We start from the raw sequence: 17,022 nt of genomic DNA, 5'->3' as shown, positions 1-17,022 counted from the left end.
TATTTGTCTTATCAAACTGGATAACCGTACACTTTGCCACATTATATTACATCTATCATGTTCTTGCCCACTCAACAACTCTGTCTACATTCCTTTGCAGCCTCTTTGCATCCTCCTCACTGCTTACTTTCCCACCCAACTTTGTATTGTCAGCACACTTGTGTACCTTACACTCAGACCTTTCATCCAAGTCATCGGTATAGATTGCAAATAGCTGAGGCTCAAATACTGATCCTTGCAGTGCCCCACTAAATACAACCTGCCAACACATAAAGTCCTGTTTATTGCTCCTTTCTTTTTTGTAGATTAACGAATTCTAAATCCATGCTCATATAATACGTCCATTCCCATGGGTCCTAATTTTGTGCAATAAACTCATGTATGGCACCTTATGGATTGATTCTTGCAAATATATAAAAACTACATCTGCTGATTCCCTGTAAACCATCTTAGGAGTTACATCCTCAAAAAATTCAAACAGGGTTGTCAAACGCAATTTCCATTTCATTAATCCGTGTTGACTCTGCATAATCATATTATGATTTCCCAAAATCCCTGTTACCACATTCCTTCAAGTAGATTCCAGCATTTTTCCTATGACTGATATCAGGCTAACTAGTTCCCCATTTTCTCTCTTCTATTTTTTTCAACTAACCAGAATGTCTTTGTTATTATTTAGTCCTTGGCAATTGTCTAGAATCTAGAATTATGATTCCACCAGACTTGACTTCCAATGTTATTCTATCCGATCTCCCATCTTCCACTCTCCATACAATTGGAATTACAGTTCTGGCCAGGTGGTCAGGGGTATGAGTGGTTTGCACAGTTCACTTCCCAACTGACCGCAATCGTGTTTTATTTAAAATAATGAATTAGTCCCTGAGTGTTTTACTCGCCAACTAAACAGAGAGAGACAGGTTTTCTTGTAAGTTTTAAACAGAAGTTTAAGTATTTAATGAGCAACATTCATTCCCCGAAATAGTTGCAATAACATTCACGCAAGCATTCACTCTCACATGCGCTCTTGAGAGAAGATATACAGAACATCAAGGGTGAGTTTCAAGGTGTGGTAGCTACGTGTGGTTTATGGTAAACCTGCTGAATCTTCTAAGTAGAACAGACTCATTTAAAAATGTAGGCCTGGCTTGTTTGTTGTCTTGACTTGCTGAGGTGTTGTTCATTTCTGGTGATTAGGATTTCAGATTGATTGTGATGGGTCACTTTCAGTTCTCTGCTGCACCAAGTTGAAGTATAGAATTCACAGCAGGGTTCCTTCTTTGTTTTGGTTATATCATTTCACAGCCCCCTGGCTCGACTACCTTCTGTGATGTTGCTTTGATCTCCCCTCGCTCTCTGTCCAGAGAACTACCTTTTAAGATAAATCCTCTCACGTTAGCTTCCGTCAGGAGTTGCATGGCCTTCTCCCATGTTGTGACCACACAATGCACCAGGATGTAGAAATCATGGCCATCAATTAATGTGTGCTTGGGTAAAATTCAGGGGCAACTTCACAGCGTTTGTGATTCAGAAGTATCCATTCAATTCAGGAATATCCCTTGATGTTTCAGGAATGGTGTAGTAGACATTTCTTAGCCCGAAATGTATCTTTTTATACAGAGGCCAGGTCGGCTGATCACCAGCGGCTGTTTTTGCAACATTGCCCCACATTTTTCAAAAGGTAAAGTCAATTATAAAATAGTCCACCTCGAATAAAGTTCGTATCTTAAAAGTAACAATATAATATCTCTCTACTGGACATGATATTACCAAAAGTTGCTGCTTAGAAAGTAACCGGCATGAAGTCCCATTCACGCATCACTCCTGTACCCATTGAACTGCATTGGCTCTCAGCACAGCAACGTATAGATTTAAAAATCCATCCTCGTGTTTAAATCCCTGCAAGACATAGACCCTGCAGACCTCTGTGACATTATGCAGTCCAATAAACTTCAGAGAAGTCCGATCTCTTGTGCATGAGAAAATTTCTTTGCCCCGCCATGGGAAGCTTGACCTTCAGCTGTGCATTCTCCAACCTCTGAAATTCCTCCCTAAAGCGTTCTACCTCATTCGCCTTTGGTAAATTCTCCTTAAAACCTATGGCTTTGTCCATTCTTTTGGTCAACTGACCTAATATCACTTTCTTTGGCTCAGTTTCCCTCCCTGCATTTTTTTACGCTCATGTGAAGTGCTTTGCGGCATTTTCTTAAGTTTATGGCGCTACATAGATGAAAGTTGTTGTTGGTGTAATGAACAGCCATTCATGCCAGTCCTCTCGCCTATATGAATCTAGAAGAGCTAGTGAATTTACAGTGACCAATGGGGTTGGACTTGCAGTATTAACTCTTTTGCAATGAACAGCTCTCATTGGCACGTCCCAACAGCCACATGCTTCTCACTTGTTCCGTCAATTTACAGTGATCAGTGGAGTTGGGCTGTACTGATTCCACTAGTGGTATTCAAGCAATGAGGAGGATAGGAACAGACTTTAAGAGAACAAAGACACTGGTGAAATGCCAGACACATGACAGAAGAAACCTAATATAGAGATGCGTGAAGTAATACATTTTAGTAGAAATTACAAGGGGAGACAATATGATCAGAATGGTACGGCTTTAAAGGTGTTACAGAGTCAGAGATTTCAGGAGGCGTATGTATATTAAAAGATTACAGGATAACTTAGCAAGGCTGTTACAAAACATATAGGATCATTCGCTTTATTAACAGAGGAATAGAGTGCACAACCAAGGAAATTATGTTAATCACTTATAAAATTCTGGTTCGGCTTCAGCTTGAATATTGTATTAAATTCTGGACATCACTCTTTAGGGAGAATGTCAAGGCCTTAGATGAGGTGCAGAAGAGAATTACTAGAATGGCACCAGCGATGAGGGTCTATCAACATCCTAGGGGTTTGGGGACACTATCCAGGACAAAACAACCTGCTTTATTGGCACCCCATCCACAACCATTCACTCCCTCCACCATCGACGCACAGTGGCAGCAGTGTGGACCATCTACAAGATGCACTGCAGCAAAACTCCAAGGATCCTTAGACAGCACCTTCCAGACCCGCGACCTCTTCCTACCAGAAGGACAAGGGCAGAAAATGCATGGGAACACCACCACCTGCAAGTTCCCCTTCAAGTCACACACCATCCTGTCTTGAAACTATATTGCCGTTCCTTCACTGTCACTGGGTCAAAATCCTTGAACTCCCTTCCGAGCAGCACTGTGGGAATACCTACCTCACATGGACTACAGCAGTTCAAGAAGGCAGCTCACCACCACCTTCTCAAGGGCAATTAGGGATGGGCAATAAATGCTGGCCAAGCCAGTGAGAAGGCTGAGGGGAGATATGATTGAGATGTATAAAATTGTGAGAGGCCCGAACAGAGTGCATGTTAAGGGCCCATCTATCTTAGCAGAGAGGTCAGTGACTAACGGGTATAGATTTAACGTGATTGATAGAAACATTGGAGGTGAGACGAGGCAAACAAGTTTCACCCTGAGGGTGGTGGAGGTCTGGAACTCACTGCCTGAATGGGTAGTAGAGTTAGAAACCCCCAATTCATTTTAAAGGTGTCTGGATATACACCTCAAGTACCATAACCTGCCGGGCTATGGCCCAAATGTTGGAAGGTTGGATTAGGCTGGGTGTCTCATTTTGCAGCCAACGAAGACATGATTGCCCAAGGGGCCTCTTTCTGTTCCCTGAATGTTTGTGATTCGATGCGTCTGACTCAGGAGCTTCAACAGGATTCTTTCGTTAAATGACCAGAGAGTGAATTCTGGGAGCATCTCAGAGAAATCCATTTTGCTGCAGAATAAACACAGAGCAAAATAAAATGTCTCTACTGGCAGAGAAACAATAAGATGTTGGCAGCAAATGAAGGCATTGCCACGTCTTTGTGAAGAAATTAAAAGTAAAACATTTGCTCCCCAAAGTTGTAAGAGGGATTATGTGTGAGGTTATTGCTCTCGCTGTTCCATGCTGCATCCTTTCTCCCTGCACCGTTATCACAGGACATTTTCACGTTGCTCTGGCTCTCGGGCTGGTGTGGCACAGCCTTGCCTGTGCCTTTTGCCTTTTATTCTCTGATCTGTCAGTAAATCCTTAATGAAGATCTATTGGAGGATAAATCTAGGGCGAACAACCCGGGTAATTCCATTTGTAATAGTCGGTATTTCAGGTGTTGCAGCTATAAAGCTGGGAGTTGGATCTTGAAGTGAAGCTGCTGGTCGGCAGTGAGATGAGCGTACTCCTGTCCCAGCTCCTTCCTCTTGGGACTCCCTCGATGCTCTAAGCCGAGTATCCCGGGGTTCAATACGTTTCAATGAAAATCAAGTTTCTAAAGCAGGCTGGTCATCTGAATACTCCAAGTGAAGGAATGGAATAGGACTCTGGGTCTATTTTGCGGGAATGGTGAAGTTGGACCATGATTCACTGGGTCGGCCTGGTCCATTCATTTCAGGATATTTCCAAGAATATCAAGAACAGCGGTCAAAAGTTCAAACAGAGCAACGTGCATTTATATCACATCGTTAACACAATGAAATGGTCAAAGGGGCTTCACTGAAGCCTAATAAGACAAGTATCGACACGGTGTCAAAGAGCATTCTTTGTTGGAGGTGAGACCAGTGGTAGAGGAGGAACTGAGTTTACAGAGATTAATTTGCTCCTGCAATTGTGTGTTACATTTCAGAATGATGCTGGAATAGTGAGCAGGTTTGGCGGAGGAGAACAGGGCCTGGTGCTGTTTGATGCTGTTCAGCCAGGTATGCCGATGGATGGTTGAAGCAGTTGTTGACTACATACCTTTATGTGTTTTAGGCTTGGAATGATAAAGGCAAAGTTAGGGCAGGGTTAGCAGAAGGAACATTAGTAGGAGAGAGTAAGGAATTTACTGCAGTCTACATTGTCAAAGGGGCCGCGGCATATTGACAGCAACAGATGGATTACAGAATTGTTTCAGTGCAGAAGGAGGCCATTCGGCCAACCGGCTGGCTGAATGAGCATTTCACCGAGTGCCACTCCCCACCTTCTCCCCGTAAGCCTACACATTCTTCCTTTTCATAGAACAGTGGAATTACCTTTTGAATGCTTCAGTTGAACCTACCTTCACAACACTTTCAGGCAGTGCATTCCAGACCTTAACCACTCGCTGCGTGAAAAAGTTTTTCCTCATTTGGCTTCTGCTTCTTTTACCAATTATTTTAAATCTGTGCCCTCTTATTCTTGAACCTTTCATGAGTTTTTCGCTGTCTGCTCTGTCCAGACCCCTCATGATTTTGAATACCTGTAACAAAATTCCTCTCAACCTTCTCTTCTCCAAGATAAAAAACAGTTCCAACTTCTCCAATCTACCTTCATAACTGAAGTTCCGCATCCCTGGAACCATTCTGGAGAATCTTTTCTGCACTTCTCTAAAGCCTTCACATCTTTCTTAAAGCGTGGAACCCAGAATTGGATGCAATATGCCAGCTGAGGCTGAACTAGTGTCTTGTACAAGTTCAACATAACCTCCTTGCTCTTGTACCCTCTGCCTCTGTTAATAAAGCCTAGGATACTGCATGCTTTATGAACCACTTTCTCAATCTGTCCAGCCACCTTCAATGAACTAACACACATACACATCCAGAGCCCTCTGCTGCTGCACCCCATTTAGCATTGTATCCTTTATTTTGTGTCGCCTCTCCATACCCTTCCTAACAAAATGTGTCAATTCACATTTCTCTGCATTGAGCTTCATCTGCCACCTGTCTGCCCATTCCACCAATTTGTCTATGACCTTTTGAAGTTTTACACTTTCGTCTTTACAGTTCACAATGCTTCCACGGTTCATATCATCCATCAACTTTGAAATTGTGCCCTGTACACCAAGGTCTAGGTCATTAATATTTCAGGGCCCCAACACTGATCGCTGGGAACTCCACTGTAAACCTTCCTACAGCCCAAAAACATCAATTACCCACTGCTCTTTGTTTTCTATCACTCAGTCAATTCCATATCAATGTTGCTGCTGTCCAGTTTATTCCATGAGCTACAATTTCCCTCATAAGTCTGTTATGTGACACTGTATCAAATGCCTTTTGGAAGACCATGTAGACCACATCAGCTACATTATCATTATCAACCCTCTCTGTTATCTCTTTAAAATACTCCAGCAAGTTCGTTAGATAAGTTTTCCCTTACGAAATCCATGCTGACTTTCTTCAATTAACTCAAATTTGTCCATGTGACTATTAATTTTGTCCGAACTATTCTTTCTAGAATTTTATTCACCACCGAAGTTAAACTGACTTGCCTGTAGGTGTTGTATCTTTACACCTTCTTTTTGAATAAGGGTCTACCGTTTGCAATTCTCCAATCCTCTGTCACTACCCCCGAGTCTAAAGAAGACTGACAAATTATGTCCAATGCCTCAATGGCTAAAGGGTTGGCAGCTGAAAGTGTAATTATGTATTACCTCAGCTGGAGTTTATTTCAGCAGAAAAGGAGATGAGGAGTGTGAGTATAAAAGACACCTGGAATGATCAGAGATGACCTTGACTGTTGTCAAGGCAATAGGATTAGACAGGCCAGTGAGACGGCCAGCACTGGGCTGATCGTGAATATGTTTTAAGAAGTTTATTATGAGAAACGTTCAGAGACTTCAGGAGGACAGTTTAAATAAAATCACCATAACTAACATTATAGTAGGATCAGCAAAGCTTATGTCAGAGTTCAGTCATCATCGTTAATGTTCGAGTATGACCATGACCAGCAATGATAGAGTGCAGTCAACACCAGTAATACTGGAGTACGGTCATCACCAGTAATAATGGAGTACAGTGATCACCAGTGATGGAGTACAGTTATCAGCAGTATTGTGTACAGTTATCACCAGTAAAGATGGAGTACAGTGATCACCAGTGATGGAGTACAGTCATCAGCAGTAATGATTGAGTACAGTCATCACCAGTAATTATGGAGTACAGTGATCACCAGTGATAGAATACTGTCATCAGCAGTAGTGATGGAGTACGATCATCACCAGTAATGTTAGGGTATGACCATCAACAGTAATGATGAAGTACAGTCATTACCAATAGTGATGAAGTACGGTCTTCACCATTAATATTGGAGTACAGTCATCATCAGTACTGATGGAGTGCAGTCATCACCATTAATATTGGAGTACGGTCATCACCAGTGATGATCGAGTACAGTCATCACCAATAATGATGGAGTAAAGTCATCACCAATAATGATGGAGTACGGTCATCAGATGGCTCCTGGGCTGGAAGCTCCCTAGGAAGCTCCCTTGCTGTTCAACTCTATCCATGGCCATCTGCTCCCATCCCTAACGTTTTCTCCCCCAATCTGCCCTCTTAAACTGTTTAAATTCCCCTGGCTCTTTAAATCAGTTCATTTTAGCCCTATCTAAAAGTTAACAGTTAGTTTAGTGTATGTTACCTGGGCCCACTGCCCTCCCCCAGCCACACCTGCTCTTTGTTTTCTCAATGAAATTGATCCAGATGAAACTGACGAGAACAGCTGCCGATACTTTAATCTCCGATCCTGCTGTCTTCACAGTCCAGAGTGTCTGCAGCCACGGCATGCGGTAAGTCCATTGAGGTGAAGAAGGAGCTGCGGGACCCGAGAGAAGTCCTGGGAAAAGGTGCCCCGAACACCCAAAACATCCACGAACGGCCCCCCCGGCCGCAACTTCAAAGCGCCCGCGGGAGATGGCTCGGAGAGCATCTGCAGCGCACTGTCGGCAATGCTGCATGCCTTTATTTAAACCACTGCAAAAAAAAACCCTTAACAAATGTAATCACCTCTAAGTCTGCCAAATGATGCTTCACCTCCCGAAGGACGTGGATGAGCTTTCCGGACGTCGATGGTGGGCACTGAGGAAATGGCTTATTACCTGCACCAGATTCCACCCCCCCTCCCCCCCTTTACCCCTCTTCCACCCCCCCCACCCCCGTCCCCTTCCCTGCTCCACCCTCTCAGCTCACCCCCTCACAACCCCGTCCCAGCCCGCCACCCCCCTCGCACCATCTTCACCCCGCACCCCCTTCCCCTGCACCCCCCCCCACCCCCTCCCTCTACCCCTCCCCCTTGCATCCCCTCCTCCCACCGGCACCATCCTACACCTGTGTAGGGGCCCCAACAACCCCACTGCCTTGTGGGCGTCTCGGGAGAGACCAAGGCTAAGGGAGTAAACCCTAACAGAAAATCCGGAGCGGAACCCCGTGGGCGGTCATGTGTCACCTTTGGCATGTTTCCGGCAGTTCCTGCAGCCATACTGGTGCCAAACGTCGTGTCCTGCACTCCTTTGGACCCCACCAGAAAGGCCGAGAGGGGGGTTTTGACGACTGGGCAACTCTCAACCTCCATAAATTTGCCCAGGCATGCGCCATGGAGAGGTCACTCCATAGTTGCCTCACAACGACTGAAACAACACGGAAGGCAGCAGTTACGGGTTATAAGTCCAGATAAATTGGCGTAGAAACTGGGCGCCACGGGTTGCCTTTGTCGGTGGGAGAGGTCATTGCACCTCACTGGACAGCTACCGCCCGCCTCAAACCGGGCAGCCCCCGGACAATAAGGTTCTGTCCCGCCACAGTCTGCCTGCTTCAATGGGTGCTTGGAGCTCAGGGTCATTGCCCGAAAGGTGGACTGATACACCGCACCAAACAACATGAAAAAAGGAAAGAAGGTACCAGCCCTTCGCTTTGCAAGCTGGAACGTCAGAACTATGTGTCCTGGCCTGTCGGAAGACCTTACACAAATCAACGATTCTCGGAAGACCGCCATCATTAACAACGAGCTCAGTAGACTCAATGTGGACATTGCAGCACTTCAGGAGACTCGCCTCCCCGCGAGTGGCTCTCTAGCAGAGCAAGACTACACCTTCTTCTGGCAGGGCAGGGATCCTGAAGAACCAAGACAGCATGGAGTGGGCTTCGCCATCAGAAACTCCTTGCTCAGCATGATAGAGCCTCCCTCAAATGGCTCGGAACGCATACTGTCCATCCGACTGCTCACCACCTCTGGTCCAGTACACCTACTCAGCATCTATGCTCCAACACTCTGTTCCGCACATGAAGCTAAAGACCAGTTCTATGAACAACTCCATAACATCATTAGCAGCATCCCCAACACCGAACACCTATTCCTGCTGGGGGACTTTAATGCCAGGGTTGGGGCCGACCATGACTCATGGCCCTCCTGCCTTGGGCGCTATGGCGTTGGAAGGATGAATGAGAACGGGCAGAGACTGCTTGAGTTGTGTACCTATCATAACCTCTGCATCACCAACTCGTTCTTTCACACTAAACCCTGTCACCAGGTTTCATGGAGGCACCCAAGATCACGTCGTTGGCACCAGCTAGACCTCATTGTCACAAGGCGAGCCGCCTTAAACAGTGTTCAAATCACACGCAGCTTCCACAGTGCGGACTGCGACACCGACCATTCCCTGGTGTGCAGCAAGGTTAGACTCAGACCAAAGAAGTTGCATCATTCCAAGCAGAAGGGCCACCCGCGCATCAACACGAGCAGAATTTCTCACCCACAGCTGTTACAAAAATTTCTAAATTCACTTGTAACAGCCCTTCAAAACACTCCCACAGGGGATGCTGAGACCAAGTGGGCCCACATCAGAGACGCCATCTATGAGTCAGCTTTGACCACCTACGGCAAAAGTGCGAAGAGAAATGCAGACTGGTTTCAATCTCATAATGAAGAGCTGGAACCTGTCATAGCCGCTAAGCGCATTGCACTTTTGAACTACAAGAAAGCCCCCAGCGATTTAACATCCGCAGCACTTAAAGCAGCCAGAAGTACTGCACAAAGAACAGCTAGGCGTTGCGCAAACGAGTACTGGCAACACCTATGCAGTCATATTCAGCTGGCCTCAGACACCGGAAACATCAGAGGAATGTATGATGGCATGAAGAGAGCTCTTGGGCCAACCATCAAGAAGATCACCCCCCTCAAATCTAAAGCGGGGGACATAATCACTGACCAACGCAAACAGATGGACCGCTGGGTTGAGCACTGCCTAGAACTGTACTCCAGGGAGAATGCTGTCACTGAGACTGCCCTCAATGCAGCCCAGCCTCTACCAGTCATGGATGAGCTGGACATACAGCCAACCAAATCGGAACTCAGTGATGCCATTGATTCCCTAGCCAGCGGAAAAGCCCCTGGGAAGGACAGCATTACCCCTGAAATAATCAAGAGTGCCAAGCCTGCTATACTCTCAGCACTACATGAACTGCTATGCCTGTGCTGGGACGAGGGAGCAGTACCCCAGGACATGCGCGATGCCAACATCATCACCCTCTATAAAAACAAAGGTGACCGCGGTGACTGCAACAACTACCGTGGAATCTCCCTGCTCAGCATAGTGGGGAAAGTCTTTGCTCGAGTCGCTCTGAACAGGCTCCAGAAGCTGGCCGAGCGCGTCTACCCTGAGGCACAGTGTGGCTTTCGTGCAGAGAGATCGACTATTGACATGCTGTTCTCCCTTCATCAGATACAGGAGAAATGCCGTGAACAACAGATGCCCCTCTACATTGCTTTCATTGATCTCACCAAAGCCTTTGACCTCGTCAGCAGACGTGGTCTCTTCAGACTACTAGAAAAGATCGGATGTCCACCAAAGCTACTAAGTATCATCACCTCATTCCATGACAATATGAAAGGCACAATTCAACATGGTGGCTCCTCATCAGAGCCCTTTCCTATCCTGAGTGGTGTGAAACAGGGCTGTGTTCTCGCACCCACACTGTTTGGGATTTTCTTCTCCCTGCTGCTTTCACATGCGTTCAAATCCTCTGAAGAAGGAATTTTCCTCCACACAAGATCAGGGGGCAGGTTGTTCAACCTTGCCCGTCTAAGAGCGAAGTCCAAAGTACGGAAAGTCCTCATCAGAGAACTCCTCTTTGCTGACGATGCTGCTTTAACATCTCACACTGAAGAATGCCTGCAGAGTCTCATCGACAGGTTTGCGTCTGCCTGCAATGAATTTGGCCTAACCATCAGCCTCAAGAAAACGAACATCATGGGGCAGGATGTCAGAAATGCTCCATCCATCAATATTGGCGACCACGCTCTGGAAGTGGTTCAATAGTTCACCTACCTAGGCTCAACTATCACCAGTAACCTGTCTCTAGATGCAGAAATCAACAAGCGCATGGGTAAGGCTTCCACTGCTATGTTCAGACTGGCCAAGAGAGTGTGGGAAAATGGCGCACTGACACGGAACACAAAAGTCCGAGTGTATCAGGCCTGTGTCCTCAGTACCTTGCTCTACGGCAGCGAGGCCTGGACAACGTATGCCAGCCAAGAGCGACGTCTCAATTCATTCCATCTTCGCTGCCTTCGGAGAATACTTGGCATCAGGTGGCAGGACTATATCTCCAACACAGAAGTCCTTGAAGCGGCCAACATCCCCAGCTTATACACACTACTGAGTCAGCGGCGCTTGAGATGGCTTGGCCATGTGAGCCGCATGGAAGATGGCAGGAGCCCCAAAGACACATTGTACAGCGAGCTCGCCACTGGTATCAGACCCACCGGCCGTCCATGTCTCCGTTATAAAGACGTCTGCAAACGCGACATGAAATCGTGTGACATTGATCACAAGTCGTGGGAGTCAGTTGCCAGCATTCGCCAGAGCTGGCGGGCAGCCATAAAGACAGGGCTAAATTGTGGCGAGTCGAAGAGACTTAGTAGTTGGCAGGAAAAAAGACAGAGGCGCAAGGGGAGAGCCAACTGTGCAACAGCCCCAACAAACAAATTTCTCTGCAGCACCTGTGGAAGAGCCTGTCACTCCAGAATTGGCCTTTATAGCCACTCCAGGCGCTGCTTCACAAACCACTGACCACCTCCAGGCGCGTATCCATTGTCTCTCGAGATAAGGAGGCCCAAAAAGAACGGTCATCACCATTAATATTGGAGTACGATCATCACCAGTGATGATCGAGTACAGTCGTCAGCAGCAGTGATTGAGTACAGTCATTACCAGTAATGATGAAGTACAGTGGTCACCAGTGATGGAGTACAGTCATCACCAGTAATGATGGAGTATGGTCATCACCATTAATGTTAGAGTATGACCATCAACAGTAATGATGGAGTAAAGTCATCACCAATAGTGATGAAGTACGGTCATCACCACTAATGATGGAGTACAGCCATCACCATTAATGTTAGAGTTATGACCATCACCAGTTGTGATGGAGTACAGTGATCACCAGTAATGATGGAGTACAGTCATCACCAGTAGTGATGGAGTACAGTCATCATCAGTAGTGATGGAGAACAGTCATCACCATTAATGTTAGAGTTATGACCATCACCAGTAGTGATGGAGTACAGTCATCAGCAGTAGTGATGGAGTACAGTCATCACCATTAATATTGGAGTACGGTCATCATCAATAATGATGATAATAGCAGGGTCTCACCAGTAGTGTTACAGAAGGGTTACGGACAATAATTCCTGCAGTAGGTCAATCACTAGCAATGTTAGAATCGAGTCACCACCAGTAATGTCAGACGAGGTTCACCACCAGCAATGTTACAGTAATGCCCGCCAGCAGTCATGTTAGAGTGGGAATATCACAAGTAACGTTACAGTAGGGTCTCACCAGTAATGATAGTGTAGTGTTAGCACCAGTATTTTTACAGTAGGTACAGAACCAGTTGTGTTGGAGTTGGATTATCACCAGTAATGTTACATTTGGTCTCACTGATCGTGCAGTGTTACCACCAGTAATATTGCAGTAGATCCATCACCAGTTAAGTTAGAGTCGGGTTACCGCCAGTAATGTTATAGTAGGTCCAGCGCCAGTTATGTTAGAGTGGGGTTATCACATGTAATGTTACACCACGGTCCACCAGTAATGATCGATTCATGTTACCACCAGTAATGATACAGCAGGTCCATCATCAGCTCTGTTAGAGTGGGGTTATCACCAGTAATATTACAGTAGGTTCGCACCGATAATGATAAAGTAGTGTCACCACCAGTACTCCGTCAGCAAGCACATCACCAGTGCTATTAGAGCAGCGTCAGCACACAGAATGTTACAGTATGCATAGAATCAACAGAAGTAAAGTTCGTCAGTAGTAATGTTCGAGTCAGGTTATCTCACGCAATGTTAGAGTATGGTCAGCGCTAGCAATATGACAACATTATTCATGTTACTGTAGCATAGCATTCAGTAATGTTAGAATAGTAGTACCACCAGCAATATTAGAGTGGAGTGATCACCAATACTGTAAAGGAGTAATGCTAGCGTAGAGTGTCAAACATCAATATTAAAGAAGAGTGTTCGAGTAGGATCACAAGCCTTATTATGGAACAGGAGCACCACCAGCAGTATTTTAGTAGGGTTATCTGAGGTAATGTTGGAATAGGGTCCTCACAAATAATTCTACTGTACAGTCATCACTAATTATTTAAGAGTTAGATCAGCAACAATAATGATAGACTAACACCATCACAAGTAATGTTAGAGTTGCTTTATCACCTTTAATGTTAGACTGGAATGCTTATCAGTAATGTTAGAGTAAGCTTACTACCAACAATGATAGAAAGTGTCTTCTCTAGTAATGTTAACTGAGGTCACCACCAAGAAGGTTAGAGTAGGCTTACCACTAGGAATGGTAGGTTGGATCGGACCAGTAATTATAGCGGATGGTCATCACAAGTAATAATACAGTAGAATTAACTAACAACAACGTTAGAGACGTGGCACAAATTGTAATGTCCGAACAGAAGCAACACCAGGAATGTTAGAACAGAACCACGACCAGAAACGTTATGGTAGGGTTGCCATAGTGATATTGCAATCTGGTCTTCATCAGTAATGTTAGGATACAGTCATCACCAGTACTGATAAAGTAGTTTCATCTCCTGTAATGATGGAATGGCGCCCTCACAAGTACTGTTCGAGTAGTATTATCATCAGTAATATTATATGCAATCCACAGCAATAATGTTAGTGTATGGTCATCACCAACAGGTTGCAGAAGGGTCCTTCTTAGTAATGATACCGTACGGTTACCAGTAGTGTTGCAACAGGTCCATCACCAGTAATATTACAGTAGTGTCCCAACAGTCATGATAGAGTAGTTTTACGACCAGTCATGTAATAGCAGGTTATAACAAGAAATATTACAATACCTATCACGCCAAGCAATGTTTGAGTAAAATCAGCACCAAAAATATTCATGTTTCGTGATCACTGGTAGTGTTAGAGTACGTTCACTACACCCAATATTAGATAAGTGTCACCAGGAGCAATATTACTGTCGGGTCACCACCAGCAATGTTAGAGTAGGATCAACAGCATTTCTATTAATGTAAGGTAACCAGCAGGAAAGGTAGAGTAAGATCACCAGAATTTTAGTGTAGGGGCCTCACCAGTAATGGTACAGTAGTGTTGCCAGTAATATTAGATTAATGTCACCACCAAGAACGTTATAATAAAGTCAACGCAAGCAACGTTAAAGTGGGTTTGTAACCACTAAGGTTAGTTTATAATCCTCACTAATAAAGTTAAAGCAGGGTTACAGTTTGTAATGTTAGAATAATATAACAACCAATCACGCACGAGTAAAATCCTCACCAGCAGAATACAGAACCAACATGGATTTATTAAAAGGGAAATCTAGTTTAAAAAAGCTGTTGGAGTTCTATGAGGAATTTTATGAGAAACAGATAAAGGTGAAGCAGTGGGTGTGGTGTATTTAGATTTTCAGGAGGCTTTTGATATGGCCCCACACAAGAGGTTAATCAACAAAATTTGAGCACATGGGGTTGGGGTAATATACTGGTATGGATTGAGAATTGGTGAACAGACAAAATACAGACAGCAGGAATAAATAGGTCATTCTCAGCATTGCAGGCTGTTACTAGTGAGGTACCACAAGATCAGTGCTGGGGCCACAGCTGTTCAAAATCTATACAGATGATTTGGGGACATGGTCTCAGAGTAAGAGGTAGGCCATTTAAGACTGAGATGAGGAAGAATTTCTTAACGCAGAGGGTGGTGAATCTTTCTAATTCTCTGCCCAAGAGTTGCATCATTGAGCATGTTCAAGACCGAAATCGATAGATATCGAGATACTAATGACATCAAGGAATATTGGGATACCGCGGGAAATTGGCTTTGAGGTAGATGATCAGCCAAGATCTAATTGAATGGGGAGCAGGCTCGACTGGTTGAATGGCCTACACCTGCTTCTATGTTCCTAGCAATATTAAAGTACAGCATCCACAGATAATGACACAGTGGCGCAGTGGTTAGCACCGCAGCCTCACAGCTCCAGCGACCCGGGTTCAATTCTGGGTCCTGCCTGTGTGGAGTTTGCAAGCTCTCCCTGTGTCTGCGTGGGTTTCCTCTGGGTGCTCCGGTTTCCTCCCACATGCCAAAAAGACTTGCAGGTTGATGGGTAAATTGGCCATTATAAATTGCCCCTAATATAGGTAGGTGATAGGGCAATATCGGGACGTGGGAGGAATATGGAATTAGTGTAGGATTAGTATAAATGGGTGGTTGATGGTCGGCACAGACTTGGTGGGCCGAAGGGCCTGTTTCAGTGCTGTTTCTCTAAATAAAAAAAAATCAATAATGTTAGAGTTGGATCAACAGCAGTAATGTTTGTGTACAGTCACCAACATTGCTGTTAGAGTTGTCGCCTCACCAATAATTTTACAGTGGGGTTAACACCTATAAAGTTGGACTCGGTTTCTTCCCAGTAATGTTAGAGTTCCCACAAGCAGTGATAAAGTAGTGTCTCCACCATTTACATTTGAGCAGGTCGCCACTAAAATGTTAGTATAAGTTCCTCATCAGTAATATCAGGATAAGATTGCACCAGCAATATTAGAGTAGCATCACCAGCAGTAATCTTCGAGAAGGCTCACCAACATGAACGTTTGTCTCATGTCATCAGCGGCAGAATTCGGGTAGTCAGCATCACTGATGTTACGGTCGGGTCACCACTATTTAAATTCGTGCTATGTCTTCAGAAGTAAAGTTAAAATAGGATGTACCAATAATTTTAGCTTCTGGTAAAAGTTAGAATCCATAAAGATTAGGGCAGAGATAGCGCCAGTATTTTAGAGCAGTGACATCATCAGTAATATTAGAGAAATAACAGCACAAATAATGCGAGAGTAGGATCACCACCAGTGATGCTATACTATGGCCGCCAACAATAATGTTCGAATAATTGTCGCATATATTTGCGACAATTTGCGATTAATGGTCGTGTATATTTACCAACAGCAATATTAGAGTCGGGTTAACACAAGTAATTTCAAAGTGTGCACTTCTTCAGCAATGATCCAGTATGCTCCTCACCAGTAATGTTAGAACAGGGTGACTAACGGTAATGTTAGAAGAGGATCACCCCAGTAATGTCAAAGTAGGTTCATCCTCAGTAATGGTAGAATAAGGCCGTTACTGATAATTATAGAACAGGATTATCTGCAGACATGCTAAAGTACAGTCATCACTAGTGATACTAGAACTGAATCATCACCAGTAAGGTAAGAGAAGCGTCACCAGTGGTGTTAGAACGTAATCACTGTTATCATCACAGTATATAACAATTTAAATTTACAATGGATGTGAATATTTCACTGAATTATTATGGGGCCCCAAGAACCTAACGCAGTGTCAGGAAGGTATGCTACCTTCAGAGTTCAGGGGGCAGACACAGCGCACCTACCAGTTGGGGTAACTTTCCATTATGAATTTCTAGGGCAGGAGTTTCATGGACTGAGCAACACCATCTTTGGCTTTCAGGGCGTACTGAAACGGACAGCAGCTCCTTGTTTGTTCAGTGACTGTAACTAACGTTCCTAATTGTGCAACTTTGCTTACCCAACAGGGCATGAATTTTCTATAAAAGGGTAACGTTAATGATTTCAGCCAAACGGGTGTTGGAAACGTAAAACTGGAAAGAGTTCCAGAATTCACACTAAAAATGTTACCGCCAATGATT

At 44.7% G+C, this 17,022-nt stretch overlaps 1 pseudogene; it reads left to right on the top strand.

The window, feature by feature from the left end:
- LOC137361449 (uncharacterized) overlaps positions 1-17,022 on the top strand; it is a 42,132-nt pseudogene that overhangs the window by 22,294 nt on the left and 2,816 nt on the right.

Source organism: Heterodontus francisci, unplaced genomic scaffold, assembly GCF_036365525.1.
Source record: "Heterodontus francisci isolate sHetFra1 unplaced genomic scaffold, sHetFra1.hap1 HAP1_SCAFFOLD_106, whole genome shotgun sequence".
Lineage (NCBI taxonomy): Eukaryota > Metazoa > Chordata > Chondrichthyes > Heterodontiformes > Heterodontidae > Heterodontus > Heterodontus francisci.
The sequence above is the reverse complement of the archived record's forward strand: the minus strand, read 5'-3'. Positions and strand labels throughout refer to the sequence as shown.